The 17,916-nt window shown below is 37.4% G+C and overlaps 1 protein-coding gene across 1 annotated transcript in view; it reads left to right on the top strand.

Annotated features, from left to right (window-relative positions):
- Positions 1-17,916, top strand: part of RSPO2 (R-spondin 2) — a 268,198-nt gene that overhangs the window by 13,117 nt on the left and 237,165 nt on the right. The window contains exon 2 of the mRNA XM_064384531.1: positions 11,506-11,609. The gene's annotated coding sequence lies outside the window, so the exon portion shown is untranslated. The remainder of the gene's footprint in view (positions 1-11,505; positions 11,610-17,916) is intronic.

The raw sequence follows: 17,916 nt of genomic DNA, 5'->3' as shown, positions 1-17,916 counted from the left end.
TTTCTTAAAAGCATAAGGCATTACTTATTTTTGTCTCTCAATTGCTATGCATTTAGTATTGCTTAGCTAGTACTTGTTCTAATGAATGTTTGATTTTATACTGATAGCTTTGATTCAAATTCAGTTTAAACAGAGCGGCATTATAAGTTGCCATCTAAGCTGGAATATCTAATTGCCCTAACTTTAGGTGGTGTGTTAGAGAAGGTGTTTTGACAGGGCAGTATACAGTTACTTTGAGGATACTTAAATGGTAATAAGAGGATAGAAAAATTAATCTGATTTTAGAGGACCTCAAGGTAAATTTCTACTTGTGTAAAAAATCTTGATTAAAAAAAAAGTGGAGGTTTAATAAATATTTCTTAGGACTTCTTTTATTCTGCCATTTTTATTTTATTACATCAGAACTGGATACTTATAGCCGTACCTTAAAATACAGATCAATCTTTTTTTGAATCCTGTACAGTAGTAGTATTGCTTTAAACATTATAGAAGCAGAAATTGGTCCTGGACTTACAGAAATAACTTAGTCATAAGTTTGGAACCTCTAGAAAGAAGATGGGCATTGGGCATTTACTAACTCATTTCTCTTGGCATTGATCGTACTAGGGTAAATAGACAATTTAATTTTAATAGCTTAGATGCTCGAATCATTTTTTGAGTCCTATTTTATTTTTCTCAAGTCAATGTGAGTATATGAATCAGTCACCAATTTTAAAGGACATCTAGAAAACATTTGATATCATCTCCTGAAATTTCCATAATTTAATTCAATTAATTATTATTATTATTTATTATACTTTAAGTTCTGGGATACATGTGCAGAATGTGCAGATTTGTTACGTAGGTATACACGTGCCATGGTGGTTTGCTGCACCGATCAACCAGTAATCTACATTAGGTATTTTTTCCTAATGCTGTCCCTCCCCTAGCCCCACCACCCTCCAACAGGCCCCAGTGTGTGATGTACTCCTCTCTGTGTCCATGTGTTCATTGTTCAACTTCCACTTATGAGTGAGAACATGCAGTGTTTGGTTTTCTGTTCCTATGTTAGTTTGCTGAGAATGATGGTTTCCAGCTTCATCTATGTCCCTACAAAGGACATGAACTCATCCTTTTTTATGGCTGCATAGTATTCCATTGTATATATGTGCCACACTTTCTTTATCAAGTCTATCATTGATGGGCATTTGGGTTGGTTCCAAGTTTTTGCTATTATGAACAGTGCTGCAATAAACATACATATGCATGTGTCTTTATGGTAGAATAATTTATAATCCTTTGGGTATATATCCAGTAATGGGATTGCTGGGTCAAATGGTATTTCTGGTTCTAGATCCTTGAGGAATCACCATACTGTCTTCCAAAATGGCTGAACTAATTTACACTCCCACCAACAGTGTAACAACGTTCCTATTTCTCCACATTTTCTCTGATATCTGTTGGTTCCTGACTTTTTAATGATTGCCATTGTAACTGGCATGAGATGGTATCTCATTGTGGTTTTAATTTGCATTTCTCTAATGACCAGTGATGATGAGCTTTTTTTCATGTGCTGGTTGGCCCCATAAATGTCTTCTTTTGAGGTGTCTGTTCATATCCTTTGCCCACTTTTTGACGGGGTTCTTTGTTTTTTGCTTATAAATTTGTTTAAGTTCTTTGTAGATTTTGAATATTAGCCCTTTCTCAGATGGATAGATTACAAAAATTTTCTCCCATTCTGTATGTTGCCTGTTCACTCTGATGATAGTTTCTTTTGCTATACAGAAGCTTTTTATTTTAATTATATCCAATTTGTCAATTTTGGCTTTGATGGCCATTGCTTTTGGTGTTTTAGTCATGAAGTCTTTGCCCATGCCCATGTCCTGAATGGTATTGCCTAGGTTTTCTTCTAGGGTTTTTATGATCTTAGGTCTTACATTTAAGTCTTTAATCCATCTGGAGTTAATTTTTGTATAAGGTGTAAGGAAGGGGTCTAGTTTCAGTTTTCTGCATATGGCTAGCCAGTTTTCCCAACACCATTTATTAAATAGGGAATCCTTTCCCCATTGCTTGTTTTTGTCAGGTTTGCCAAAGATCAGATGATTGTAGATGGGCGGTGTTATTTCTGAGGCCTTTGTTCTGTTCCGTTGGTTTATATATCTGTTTTGTTACCAGTTCCATGCTGTTTTTATTACTATAGCCTTGTAGTATAGTTTGAAGTCAGGTAGCATGATGCTTCCAGCTTTGTTCTTCTTGCTTAGGAGTGTCTTGGATAACAGGCTCTTTTTTGGTTCCATATGAAATTCTAAGTAGTTTTTTCTGATTCTATGAAGAAAGTTAATGGTAGCTTGATGGGGATAGCACTGAATCTATAAATTACTTTGGGCATTATGGCCATTTTTATGATATTGATTCTTCCTATCCATGAGCATGGGATGTTCTTCCATTTGTCTGTGTCTTTTCTTATTTCCTTGAGCAGTGGTTTGTAGTTTTCCTTGAAGAGGTCCTTCACATCCCTTGTAAGTTGTATTCCTAGGTATTTTATTCTCTTGGTAACAATTGTGAATAGGAATTCACTCATGATTTGGCTCCCTGTTTGTCTGTTATTGGGGTATAGGAATGATTGTGATTTTTGCACATTGATTTTGTATCCTGAGACTCTGCTGAAATTGCTTATCAGCTTTGGGAGATTTGAGATTGAGACAATGGGGTTTTCTAAATAATCAATGAAGTCATCTGCAAACAGAGACAATTTGACTTCCTTTCTTCCTATTTGAATATCCTTTTTTTCTTCCTCTTGCCTGATTGCCCTGACAAGAACTTCCAATACTATTTAGGAGTGGTGAGAGAGGACATCCTTATCTTGTGCTGGTTTTCAAAGGGAATGCTTCCAGCTTTTGCCCTTCAGTATGAAATTGGCTGTGGGTTTGTCATAAATAGTCCTTATTATTTTGAGATATGTTCCATCAATATCTACTTTGTTGAGAGTTTTTAGCATGAAGAGCTGTTGAATTTTATCAAAGAACTTTTCCGCATCTATTGAGATAATCATGTGGTTTTTGTCATTGATTCTGTTTATGTGATGGATTATATTTATTGATTTGCGTATGTTGAACCAGCCGTGCATCCCAGGGATGAAGCCGACTTGACCATAGTGGATAAACTTTTTGATGTGCTACTGGTTTTGAATTGCCATATTTATTGAGGATTTTTGCATCTATGTTCATCAGGGATATTGGCCCTGAAATTTTCTTTTTTTGTTGTATCTCTGCCAGGTTTTGGTGTCAGAATGATGGTGGCCTCATCAAATGAGTCAGGTAGGAGTCCTTCTTTTTCTATTGTTTGGAATAGTTTCAGAAGGAACGATACCAGCTCCTCTTTGTACCTCTGGTAGAATTCTGCTGTGAATCCGTCTGGTCCTGGGCTTTTTTTGGCTGATAAGCTATTAATTATTGCCTCAATTTCAGAACTTATTATTGGTGTATTCAGGGAATCAGCTTCTTCCTGGTTTAGTCTTCGGATGCTGTATGTGTCCAGGAATTTATCCATTTCTTCTAGGTTTTCTAGTTTATTTGCGTAGAGGTGTGTATAGTATTCTCTGATGATAGTTTGTATTTCTGTGGGATCAGTGGTGATATCCCCTTTATCATTTTTTTTATTGTGTCTATTTGATTTTCCTCTCTTTTCTTCTTTATTAGTCTGGCTAGCAGTCTATCTATTTTGTTGATCTTTTCAAAAAACCAGCTCCTGGATTTATTGATTTTTTTGAAGGGTTTTTTGTGTCTCCATCTCCTTCAGTTGTGCTCTGATCAATTAGTTATTTCTTGTCAAATACCAAAGCCAGACAAAAACATTACAAGAGCACACAACAGACCAGTGTCTCTCATGAAGCTTATCTCAAAAATCCTCAACAGTATATTAACAAATCCAGCAACATACAGAAGGATAATATATGACCAACTAGGGTTTATTCCAGGAATGTAAGGCCATTTCAACATGCAATATTCAGTCAATATAATTCACAGAGTGAAAAACGAAAACCATATAATCTTCTTGGTAGTTATACAAAGAGCACTTGGAACATTCAACAACCATTCATGATAAAATTTCACAGCAAGCTAGGAATAGAAGGAAACTTCCTTAACTTGACAAATGGCCAATACTAATACTACAGCTAACATAATAATGGCAGACAACTGAATGCTTTTCCTCTAAGGTTGAGAACAAGTAACAATATCTGCTGACATAACTCTTATTCAAGATTTTTCTGGACATCTTTGTCAATACAAGAAGACAAGAAAAAGAAATAAAATGTGTACAGGCTAGAAAGGAATAAACCTAACTGTATTTATTTAAATGAGTTTATCAGTTGCAAGATACTAGGTCAATATATAAAAATCCATTTTACTTCTATATACTATCAATGAATGATTGGAAATTTAAAAAACTTAAATGTATCATTTACACTAACACTGAAAACAAAACAAAATACAATAACACTGAAAACCAAACAAAAAAATGCTTAGGTATAAGTCTAGCAAAATATATGCAGCATCTATATGCTGAAAACTATGAATTATTTGTGAAAGAATTCAAAGAGGGCCTAAATAAAGATCTATCCTGTGTTTATGGATTAAAAAATTTAATATTAAGATGTCAATGCTTCCCAAAATTGATTTATAAATTCAATGCAATTCTAATCTATATTCTATCATGACATTTTGCAGATCTTGACAAACTAATTTTAAAATGTATATGGAAAGGCAAAGGATCTAGAATAGACAATTTTTAAGAAGGATAATGTTACACTTTGGGAGGCTGAGGTGGGCGGATCATGAGGTCCAGAGATCAAGACCATCCTGGCCAACATGATGAAACCCATCTCTACTAAAAATACAAAAATAGGCTGGGTGTGGTGGTGCATGCCCATACTCCCAACCACTCAGGGGGTTGAGGCAGCAGAATCACTTGAATTGGGGAGGCAAAGTGAACCAAGATCATGACACTGCACTCTAGCCTGGTGACAGAGCAAGAAAAAGAAAAGAAGAATATTGCAGGACCAACACTACCTGATTTCAAAGCTTTCTTTAAAGCTGCAATGCTCAAGACTGTGGTATTTGTGAAAGAACATATAAGTAGATCAATAGAACTGAAGAGAGTCTAAATATAGACCCATACATATATAGTAAAATGATTTTTGCCAAAGATGTTAAGGCAAAAATGTAATTTTTGTTTTAGCTGGATGAGGTCTGAAAAATAATCTTTTCAGCAAGTCCATTCTAACACTCAGCCATGTATATGCCAAAATAATTCACCTTGACCTATATCCAATGCTTGATATCCATTTTACCTTAAATTGTACCATAGACATAAATGTAAAAGATAAAATTATTAACATTTTGGAAGAAAACATAGGAGAAAATCGTTGTGTCCTAATTTTAAATTTGGGTGAAAATTCCAGACACAATACAAAAAAAATAACCATTCATAAAAAAATTGGCATTGAGCTTCACCAATATTAAACATTTTTACAGTGTAAATGACACTGTTAAGAAAATCAAAACACAAGCCATAGACATGCAGAAATTATTTTGAAAATCTCATTTCTGACAAAGACTTTGGATCCAGAATATATATGAACTCTTAAAACTCAAAAACAAGAAAACAAAGAATCCAATTTTTAAATGGCCAAAAGATTTGAACAGTTCATCAAAGAAGGTAAACAGATGACAAACACATGAAAATATGTTCAACATAATTGATCATTAGGGCTATGCAAATTAAAACTGCAATATAGCATCACTACTCATAGATCGGAATGGCTGAAATCAGAGACTGGCCATTCCATGTGCACTGGAAGGGTGTGGAGCAAGTGGATGTCTTACATATAGCTATGATAATGCTAACTAGTACCCTGGGAAAGCAGTTTAGCAATTATTTATAAAATTACACATACATTTATATGTTACAATCCATCATTCCACTCATAGTCATTTAACTAAGTGACAAAAACACTGACATTTACATAAAAAACTGTATGTGAATGTTTTAGAAATGTTCCTCCTCACCAAGAACTGCAAATAATACAAATGTCCCTCACCTGAAGAATCGATAAACAAGTGGTGGTAAATCCATGCAATGTACCTTATGCCAATTTTACTCATCAATAAAACACATCAACATGAATTAATCTCAAATTCATTATGCTGAGATTAAACCAGATTTAAAACATGATATTCCATGCAATTCCTTCTATATGATATTCTGGAGAAGTGAAACAATAGGGAATGAGAACTGACCAGTGGTAGCCAGGAGCCCAGAAGTATAACTCGAGGAATTTGGGGTGGAGTTGATGGAACCATTTTGTATATTGTTTGTGCTGGTAGTGAAACAACTCCATGCTTTTGTCAAAACCCATAGAACTGTTCACCAAAAAGAGTAAATTTTACTGTTTAGAAATTAAATAGAAAAAAGTGCATCTACATCTCTAGATTTTTAAACTTGTACCATCCTCTGGTCATTTCTGTGGAGACTTTTTTTTTTATATTAACTTTTAAACTTCTCCACAGATGATTCATAAAGGAGCTTGTCAAGTGGCACCTCCATTCTCTCAGTTTACAAATTACTTTGCAGTAATAAAAGCAACAAAACAAAAACCAGGTACCATTTTGTGGGCTAAGATTTAGCTACATTTGATCATTCTTACTAAAAGTATAAGATTTTAATTATTATGTTATAAACTATGAAAATAATATTGAATTGTGATTGTAATTGTGCTTACCACACAATGGTTCAAAAAGTATTGTTTTACTTTCAATAGTTAGAGCAATGGATGTAGTAGCAGAGAGAACAGAGAGAGATCTAATTGGTAACTTCTACTCTCAGGAAATAAGAAGTGAGTCATCTGAAGGACTGATGGGAGAAGAGAATGTCTTGATATTTGCCAACGAGATTTCTGAACAGGGCTATTAGCCACATTCTATTTTTCTTCCTGTACTATATCTAGTCACTTATGGTGACACAGAGAACAGGATAATATGGATAAAAAGTGCATATGGAGAAAAACGTGTCCACCAGCAGTAAGATAGACACAAGAAATTGCAAGATAGTAAAGTGATACAATGGATTACTACACAGCAGAGAAAATTTACTATTTATACCTACGTATCAATGTGAGAAATCTCACAAACAGAATATGGAGTGAAATATACACATCACAAGAGAAAAATGATATTATTCCACTTCTATAAAATTCTAAGGCAAAATCAAACTACATTGTTAAGGAATAACATGTAAATAATAAAAACTATTAATAATGATTATCACAAAAGTTAGGACAGTAATTACTTCTGGGGAAGAGAAAGGAAGAGAAGAGAAGGGCAAAGAATGAATTTCTAAGATATTAACAGTGTTCTATCATTTCATTTTGTGTGTGTGTGTGTGTGTGTGTGTCTGTATCTGTGTCTGTGTGTGAACTTGAGTATTTGCTTTGCAAATGTTATTTTAACAAGTAAAAATGTGAATGAGGTCCAGGAAGTCAGCAAACCCAACCAGAGGGTACAGTATGTTGTGGAGTAGCAGGCATTAAAACAAATAAGGCGATACGCAATCCATTTCTTTGTTACCACTGAGCAGCATCCAATTGGTTGCTCCCCGACCCCTACCCCCAGTAAGCTTAAAACTCTCACCTTCCTCAAAATCCAGAGATAAATAATGAAAGTCATCAAACAGAGTCAAGGGATCACCAAGGAGGGTATTGAATCCTCCGAGAGGAATGTTACCTCTGACACCTAGCTAGTTGGGCGGGGGTATCTGGCACAGGGCAAGAGTGAGGTGTTGATAGCCGGAGGTTGTCTATCAATATTAAGGGCTTCCCCCTTACAATCGAAGTCCTTATTCCAGTTGACAAATGACACCTCACTGAAAAGGACGATGGAATTCATTTTGCTATCGAGGGTATGGCTGAAGTAGGTCTGATCAGTCCTCAGTGGGGAAATGGAAAAGATCGAGTGAGGATAAACCAAAGGAATGTACTTTTACTGTGGAGATCAGAATGAGACGCAGGCTGATATACATGCAAGTTTATCTCCTGTGTCCGAAAATCTGTCCCAGACATTCCATTGCTCATTGCTGTCTTTCTTTTAAACCTGTTGTCAAGGAAATAAGATGCAAGCTGAGCAGGTGGGAACTAGAAGCAAAAAGTTTAATACTGTATTTGAATGCTTTTAGAATCTAGTGAGCCAGAGAAAGATTCATTCTGAGCTCTTATTATCTTTTAATGGCCAACCAGGTAAAAGCTGGATATTTGTAAGTATTTTTGTGTTATTTGGGTTCAGTTAAAGCCAGTCTCTCTCTCTCTCTAATAATTATTCCGGGAACAAGATACATGTCCAAGACTAAATAAAAGTAACATTAGAATACCATAGCAGGTAAGTCTTGCCTTGTTGTGAGACTTATTCTGTTGTTGATGATGTAGTCTATAAAGTGCTAGATACTTTACATAACCCCTCAACTACCTTGAAAAATTTAGTTTTTAGATAAGAAAGCAGAGGCTTTGTGAGTTTAAATAACTTGACCAAGAACATATAGTGAAGCAAGGAGCTAAACTCAGTTCTGTGTGAACTCAAAGCAAAAACAAGAGGTGATAGCTACTTTCTTAGGAAGAGAAATGAGATGACTTTACACAGAATCTTATCCAAGCTGGTCAGAGAGGTGAAAGGCCAATTCCCAAAGGGATTGCTATATTTAAGGAAAATCTTTCTTAACTAGTGAAAGACTGGAAGATGATGCTATGTACTGGGAAAAACAAAGCTGCGACAGCTTCCTAAGGGAAAAAAAGATACAACCCTTGAAAGAACTGGGAGAAAGTGGCAGTGGATCCCCAAACTGGAAAGACTCAGTACAGTATATTTGGATATAGTCATCTGAGATTTTGATTATGGTCCCATTTTTACCACTAAATTGAACTTTGGGCAATCACTTCACCAACTTGACAAATGTAAACTGCAACATACCACAGTGTACTGAAGTTGAAAAAGTGAGATAGGGTACCTAGCTTAGATCCATATCAGCCTGGCACATGGAAGGAGTAAAGGTATCACACCAAGCTAAATTTAAATGTTTATACATCTTATTTTATTTCTTCTTATAAGATAAAAATGAACATAAAAAGTAGTGCTAACATTTTCTTCCTGCACTTCATTGGATTGTTTTACCACCCCATGGTTTTCAGGGACATGGGCTGAATGAAATAAAGGATAAGGCTTGGAGAATGGCAGTTCCAACTGGAGGCCTCTGCCTTGGCAAAAGATCAGCCAGGTCAAATATACTGAGAAAAGTATTGACTTTAGAAATACTATAAGGCAGGTGGCTAGGAGACAGAGATGTTAGAGTTCTGAACTATAGCTCGTCTGCAAAAATGCCCTGTACTTTTGAAATGTAGAAACCTTTGTTTTGGCCAGGCATGGTGGCTGACACCTGTAATCTGGGCACTTTAGAAGGCCGAGGTGGGAGGATCACTTGAGCCCAGGAGTTCGAGACCAGCCTGGACAATATAGTGAGACCCCAACTCTACCAAAAAAAAATTAGCCAGTTGTGGTGTTTACACCTGGTCCCACCTACTTGGGAGGCTGGATGGGAGGATCACTTGAGCCCTAGAGACTGAGGCTGCAGGGACTGTGACAGCACCACTGCACTCTAGCCTGGACAACAGAGCGAGACCTGTCTCAAATAAAGAAAAGATATATCTATGTATCATCTATATCTATATCTATATCTATCTGAGTATAGCTATGATGGACACTACAAACTCAAATTCATAAAGTGACCTCAATGAGTAAAATGGGTTGAATGAAAATGGCCACCCAGTCCTCTTGTTTTCTCACTTTGATAAGGAGTATGATTCTACTATACACCACAGCATGCACTTAAGAAGATGTTTGGCATGTAACACTCAGTCTCAGTGCAGGACAAGAGTTGGGAATGTTGTGGATGATGTGAACTGGAAAACGGGGCAGTGGCTACTCTTGTCTTGTTGATGGTTATAATGTGGGATTTAGATCCAGTCTTGCTAAATTTCTTATTTTTCCAAAGAGGCCAGAAATCCAACTATTAGGTAAAAAGGTCTTGATTAATAAAAAGACTACCTTGTGACTAAGTTTTTGTAAAACATTGTCTAAAACATCGTAGGGGCCACACAAAGCAGGCCATCAGCCTGATCTGTTCTGTAGTAGTCAAATGGTTTGCAGCCTGACTTATTCCAATGCCAGAAACCTGGGCTTGCAAGCGGTTTTCCTTTCATCCTCCAGGGGATTGACTAGCTGTGACTTCCTCAGAGATGCCTTCCCAGCCAGATTGGCTATCCCAGTTGTATTTTCTCTAGTCCTCTGTGCATTCCCATCCTTCCTCTCTACAGACTGTTTTTTATAATTACATGTTTGATGCTTTTTGTTCCTGCTAGACTGTAAGTTAATGAAGGAGGAAACTATTTCTGTGTAGGTTATTGTCATTAGGTTTCCTGGAATCAGACAGTAGTGGACTGGGAATTGTGTGAAGAAGGCTTAGTGGGCAGTGCTCTTGAGAACACTGGGTGGGTGAGGGAACAGGATTGGGCTGGGAGAGAAGTGGGTTGAACAACTTTTTAGAGATACAACCTGGGACACAGCCATAAATAATATAGAATAAATAATCTGTGTGTTATGATTTCAACATAAACATATTTAAATGGCATATCTTTGAAATTGTATTAAATTTTGTATTACTTACTTTTCTGATACATAATTGCTGTCATTTAAGCCAAAACAACGTAACTAGTTAACAATGGCAATTAGTAGTAATTAATAGTAGGACTAATTTAAAAAATCATGTGTGAGGAAGATTTTCTTTATTTGATAAATAAAGAAATTTCTTTATTTGATTTCATCTCTTTATTTGATAGTAATCGATTTAAAACTGTATTAGTGTGTTTTTTATAATCCATACTAATTAAACATGTAGTGGTAGGAGTGAATAACAGTCAAATGCAAAATTCACTTTGCCTTGCACCACCACTCTTATCAAGCCCACAAATACACTGATTCGTGGTGTGAAGCTACTGTGATGACATTGATGTAAATATATTCTCAAAAAAAGAATTTTAGCATTGAATACCTTGGGATTTCACTCACTAGCAACAACAAGTTTGTAGACTTGTGAGATTTGTCTATTCATTTTGTGTCTACAGACTTGTTTTGGTAGAACAGCTGCTTATCAGTCAGGTTTTTTGCATCTAGAAGTTAATCATATAGCTAATCCATGTCTAAACTGTCCATCAGTTTTAAACATTCTTAAGCACATTGGACATTATCATAAGTTAACCTCTCTTTATCTGGAAAAAATGATTTTAAAGAATAGAGGTAATTTTAACTTGTGAAATTGAAGATGGATTCCAAATAAGGTATAGTTTTAGTAACAAAATGAGAAAGCTCTGTTTAACTTGGCTACTCTTTTTTGAGTTCTAAAGAAAACTTATTTTATTTATTTTTTGAGATGGAGTTTTGCTGGAGTACAATGGCGCAATCTGGCTTACTGCAACCTCTGCCTCCCAGACTCAAGCAATTCTGCCTCAGCCTCCCGAGTTGCTGGAATTACAGGTATGTTCCACCACACCTGGTTCATTTTGTGTTTTTAGCAGAGACAGGATTTCTCCATGTTGATCAGGCTGGTCTCGATCTCCCAACTCAGATGATCCGCCTGCCCCGGCGTCCCAAAGTACTGGGATTACAGGCATGAGTCACTGCACCTGGCCTAAAAATTCTTATTTTTAAAGAAAAGAATCACTTTTTTTCACTGTATGAAAAAAATACGATGTTGTTACAATCTCGACATCTTCGAGCAGTAATGGCAGTCAGTTCATCCTTTTCTATCACCTCTTCAAAGGTCATTGGTTTTGAAGAGACAATATGTAAGTTTCTGTTTTACTATAAATCTTTTTCTCCATCCTCTCACCCTCAATACATTTTCAAATTAGAGAAGGACATTCTTCTTGTCCCACACTTTGGAAATACAATTTATGGCAGGCTAATATTTTAACATCTTTTTACGGCTGGCAACAATGACATACATCTTGTAGGCCCTTGTCTAAAGAGGCAAACTCCTGTTCTTTAAAGTAAAAAGTCTCATCAGATGTTTCTCTACATTTTTAGGAAATTGAAAAGTATTGAGGTTTTTATGATGAAAGCCTCAATATTACAGGTAAGTATGCCACTCCTCCTCCCTCTTTTCAATAATGTTGTGTATAAGGCATGTAGGACAGTTAGCAGGTGGGAGCTTATTGTTTTTTTGATAATAAATTTACAGACAGCGGAATTTTCCAAAACTTACATTTGCACAGTGCTGAATCTGTAGATAGATGAGCAAAATCTGGTTTTATTTGGACAAGATAACAATCTTTTGTATTTTCTGTAGTCTCATTGAAATCTTCATAGAAATCAAGAAAATGATTTGAAACTTCACTTTTCAAATCAAAATTCCTAAGAGTCAGAGGGAACATTTCTTTTCTTGCCATTATTCAATTAATCACATGTACTATAGAAAGCATGATCACTGGTAAGCTCTGACAGAATCAGCTCTACTAACAGGCCAACACATCTGTTATCAAAATTCCCCCTTTTGTTTGACCACAAGACATTTCAGTAGGAACCTCTGAATCAGGACATGTAACTTGACTCAACTTCATAAAGCAATTAAGGGAATGACATAAAATGTGTGTTTATGGAGTATGTCCAAGCTAATTCAATAGCCACTGTTTTCTTTTTTTTAAATAAATTAACTTTAATTTTAAGTTCTGGGGTACATGTGCAGGACATGCATGTTTGTTACACAAGTAAATGTGTTCCATGGTGGTTTGCTGCACCTACCAACCCATCACCTAGGTATTAAAGCCTGCATGCATTTGCTATTATCCTGATGCTCTCCCTCCTGCTGCCCCCCACCCACTGTGACAGGCCCTGCTGTGTGTTGTTCCCCTCCCTGTGTTCTCATTGTTCAGCTCCCACTTATAAGTAAGAACACGCAGTGTTTAATTTTCTGTTTCTGTGCTGGTTTTCTTAGGATAATGGCTTCCAACTCCATCCATATCCCTGCAAAGGACATGATCCCATTCCTTCTTATGGCAGCATAGTATTCCATGATATATATGTGCAACATTTTCTTTATCCAGTCTTTCATTGATAGGCATTTAGGTTGATTCCATGTCTTTGCTACTGTGAATAGTGAGGCCATGAACATACATGTGCATGTGTCTGTTAATAAAAATAATTTATATTTCTTTGGGTATATACCCAGTAATGGGACTGCTGGGTCAAATGGTATTTCTGGTTCTAGATCTTTGAGGAATCACCATACTGTCTTTCACAATGGCTGAATTAATTTACATTCCCATCAAGAGTATAAAAGTGTTACTGTTTCTCCACTGCCTCACCAACATCTGTTGTTTCTTGACTTTTTAGTAATAGCTGTTCTGACAGGTGTGAGATGGTATCTCATTGTGGTTTTGATTTGCATTTCTCTAATGGTCAGTGATATCGAGCTTTTTTTCATATGTTTGTTGGCCTCATAAATGTCTTCTTTTGAGAAATGTCTGTTTATGTCCTTTGTCCACTTTTTAATGGGGTTGCTTGTTTTTTTCTTGTAAATTTGTTTAAGTTCCTTGTAGATTCTGGATATTAGACTTTTGTCAGATGGATAAATTACAAAAATTTTCTCCCGTTCTGTAGGTTGTCGTTCACTCTGATGATAGTTTCTTTTGTTTTTTTCTTTCTTTTCTTTTCCTTTTTTTTTTTTTTTTTTTTTTTTGACAGAGTCTCACTCTGTCACCTGCTGGAGTGAAGTGGCATGATCTCGGCTCACTGCAACTTCTGCCTCCTGGGTTCAAGCAATTCTTCTGACTCAGCCTCCCAAGTAGCTGGGATTACAGGTGCCCTCGACCATGCCTGGCTAATTTTTGTATTTTTAGTAGAGACGGGGTTTCACCATGTTGGCCAGGCTGGACTTGAACTCCTGACCTCAGGTAATCCACCCTCCTTGGCCTCCCGAAGTGTTGGGATTACAGGCATGAGCCACCATGCCCGGCTGATGACAGTTTCTTTTGCTGGACAAAGGCTCTTCAGTTTAATTAGGTCACACTTGTCAATTCTTGCTTTCATTGCAATTGCTTTTGACATTTTCATCATGAAATCTTTGCCTGTGTTTATGTCCTAAATGGTATTGTCTATATTTTTCTCCAGGGTTTTTATAGTTTTAGGTTTTATATTTAAGTCTTTAAAATCCACCTTGAGTTAATTTTTATATAAGGTATAAGAAAAGGATCCAGTTTCAATTTTCTGCATATGGCCGGACAGTTTTCCCAATACATTTATTAAATTGGTAATCATTTCTCCATTACTTGTTTTTATCAGGTTTGTCAAAGATCAGGCAATTGTAGATGTGCAGTCTTATTTCTGAGATCTCAATTCTGTGCCAATGGTCTTTGTGTCTATTTTTGTACCGGTATCATGCTATTTTGGTTACTGTAGCTTTGTACTATAGTTTGAAGTCAGGTAGCATGATGCCTTCAGCTTTTTTCTTTTTGCTTAGGGTTTTCTTAGCTACATGGGCTCTTTTTCAGTTCCATATGAACTTTAAAGTAGTTTTTTTTTTCTAATTCTGTGAAAAATGTCAATGGTAGTTTGGGAATAGCATTGAATCTATAAATTACTTTGGGCAGTATGGCCATTTTCCTGATATTGATTGTTCCTATCCATGAGCATGGAATGTTTTTCCATTTGTTTATGTCCTCTTTTATTTCCTTGAGCAGTGGTTTGTTGTTCTCCTTTAAGAGATCCTTCAATTCCCTTGTTAGCTCTTTTCTTAGGTATTTTATTCTCTTTGTAGCAATTGTGAATGGGAATTCATTCATTATTTGGGTCTCTGCTTCTTGATGTATAGGAATTCTTGTGATTTTTGCATGTTGATTTTTGTATCCTGAGACTTTGCTGAAGTTGCTTATCAGTTTAAGAAGCTTCTGGGGGGAAGATCCAAGATGGCCGAATAGGAACAGATCCAGAATGCAGTTCCCAGTGAGAACAGTGCATAGTGTGAGGGCTCACCACATTTCCAAACAAGTTTTCACTGTCCACAGACCAGGAGATTCCTGGGCTGAAAAGCACCACGAGTTTTCAGTGTGGTGGTTTCAGCCGGTGCTAAGTCAGCACACAGAAACTCACACAAGTCTGGGCAGTCATTTTGACTGGTGCCTGGAACACCTGAGAGATACATCCACCCATTCAACTGAAAAGGAGGGGCTGAGACAGGGAGCCAGGTGATCTGGCTTGATGGGTACCACCCCCACAAAACAAGCAATCTGAAACGCTCTGGATTGAGAGTTTTGCAGCAAGCACAGCTGGACCCAGGACGGTCCAGCTCAGTGGGGGAAAGACATCCCCCACTACCGAGGCAGTCCACCACTACCGAGGCAGTTCACACTGCAGCTGTGCAGAGTCTGCGGTAGCTCAGCAACGCCTCTGCTAGCAGACTGTGATTAGACTACTCCGTGCAGGGCAGGGCATCTATGAAAAAAGGCAGCAGCATGACAGGAACTTATAAATAAAGCTGACCTTCCAAGGTCAGAGCACCTGGGTAAAGAGATGTTTATGAGTTCAGCTGCAGCAGACTTAAAGGTACCTTCCCAGCAGCTCTGCATGGAACAGCAGAGCTCCCAGCACAGCACTTGTGCTCCTATAAGGTGCAGACTGTCACCGCAAGTAACTCTCAATCCCCATATACACAAAGAGACACCTCATAAAGGAGAGCTCAGGCTGACATCTGGCAGGTACCCTTCTGGGACGAGGATAGCAGAGGAAGAAATGGGTGGCAACTCTTGCTGTTCTGCAGCCCCTGCAGGTGATCCCCAGGTGAGCAGGTCTGGAGTGGACCTCCAGTGGTCCTGCAGCAGAGGGGCCTGACTGTTAGAAGGAAAACTAAGAAGCAGAAGGAAATAGCTTCAACATCAACAAAAAGGACGTCCACTCAGAGACCCCATCCGAAAGTTACCAACTATAAAGACCACAGGTAGATAAAGCCACTAAGATGGGAAGAAACCAGCACAAAAAGGATGAAAACACCAAAAACCAGAATGCCTCTTGTACTCCAAGGGATCACAACTCCTCACCACCTAGTGATCAAAGATGGATGGAGAATGAATCTAATGAATTGACAGAAATAGGCTTTAGAAGGTGGGTAATAACAAACTTCTCAGTGCTAAAAGAACATGTGCTAACCCAATGCAAAGAAACTAAGAACCTAGAAAAAAGGTTAGATGAGATGCTAACTAGAATAAACAGCTTAGAGAAGAATATAAACGACTTGATGGAGCTGAAAAACACAGCATGAGAACTTTGCAAAGCATGTATAAGTTTCAATAGCTGAATCAACCAAGCAGAAGAAAGAATATCAGAGATTGAAGATCAACTCAATGAAATAAAAGAGAAGGCAAGACTAGAGAGAAAAGAGTGAAAAGAAATGAACAAAGCCTCCAAGAAATATGGTATTATGTGAAAAGACCTAATCTATGTTTGATAGGTGTACCTGAATGTCACGGAGAGAATGAATCCAAGCTGGAAAACACTCTTCATGATACTATCCAGGAGAACTTCCCCAACCTAGGAAGGCAGGCCAACATTCAATTGCAGGAAATACAGAGAACACCACAAAGATATTCCTCAAGAAGAGCAACCCCAAGGCACATAATCATCAAATTCACCAGGGTTGAAATGAAGGAAAAAATGCTAAGGGCAGCTAGAGAGAAAGGTTGGGTTACCCACAAAGGGAAGCCCATCAGACTAACAGCAGATCTCTCTGCAGAAACCCTACAAGCCAGAAGAGAGTGGGGGCCAACTTTCAACATCCTTAAAGAAAAGAACTTTCAACCTAGAATTTCATATCCAGCCAAACTAAGCTTGGTAAGCAAAGGAGAAATAAAATCCTTTATGGACAAGCAATTGCTGAGAGATTTCATCACCACCAGGCCTGCCTTATAAGAGCTCCTGAAAGAAGCACTAAACAAGGAAAGGAACAACCAGTACCAGCCACTCCAAAAATGCACTAAACAGTAAAGACCATTGACACAATGAAGAAAATGTGTCAACTAATGGGCAAAACATCCAGCTAGCATCAAAATGGCAGGATCAAATTCACACATAAAAATATTAACCTCTCCCAGCACTTTGGGAGGCCAAGGCAGGCGGATCACAAGATCAAGAGATCGAGACCATCCTGGCCAACATGGTGAAACCCTGTATCTACTAAAAATACAAAAAAATTAGCTGGGCGTGGTGGCATGTGCTTGTAGTCCCAGCTACTCAGGAGGCTGAGGCAGGAGAATTGCTTGAATCTGGGAGGCAGAAGTTGTAGTGAGCTGAGGTGGCGCCACCACTCCAGCCTGGCGCATGGTAACAGAGTGAGACTCTGTCTCAAAATATATATATATATATATAAACCTCAAATATAAATGGACTAAATGCCGCAATCAAAAGTCACAGACTGGCAAATTGGATAAAAAGTCAAAACCGATCAGTGTGCTGTGTTCAGGAAACCCATCTCACATGCAAGGACACACATAGGCTAAAAATAAAGGGATGGAGGAAGATTTATCAAGCAAATGGAGAGCAAAAAAAAAGCAGAATTTGTAATCCTAGTCTCTGATAAAATGGACTTTAAACCAACAAAGATCAAAAGAGACAAAGAAGGGCATTACATAATGGTAAAAGGATCAATGCATCAAGAAGAACTAATGATCGTAAATATATACACATCCAATACAGGAGCACCCAGATACATAAAGCAAGTTCTTAATGACCTACAAAGAGACTTAGACTCCCACACAATAATAGTGGGAGACTTTAACACTCCACTGTCAATATT

Source organism: Aotus nancymaae, unplaced genomic scaffold (genome assembly GCF_030222135.1).
Source record: "Aotus nancymaae isolate 86718 unplaced genomic scaffold, 86718_ANA_hifiasm-v0.15.2.pri h1tg000036l, whole genome shotgun sequence".
NCBI lineage: Eukaryota > Metazoa > Chordata > Mammalia > Primates > Aotidae > Aotus > Aotus nancymaae.
Note: the sequence above shows the minus strand (reverse complement) of the source record. Positions and strands in the feature narration are given on the sequence as shown.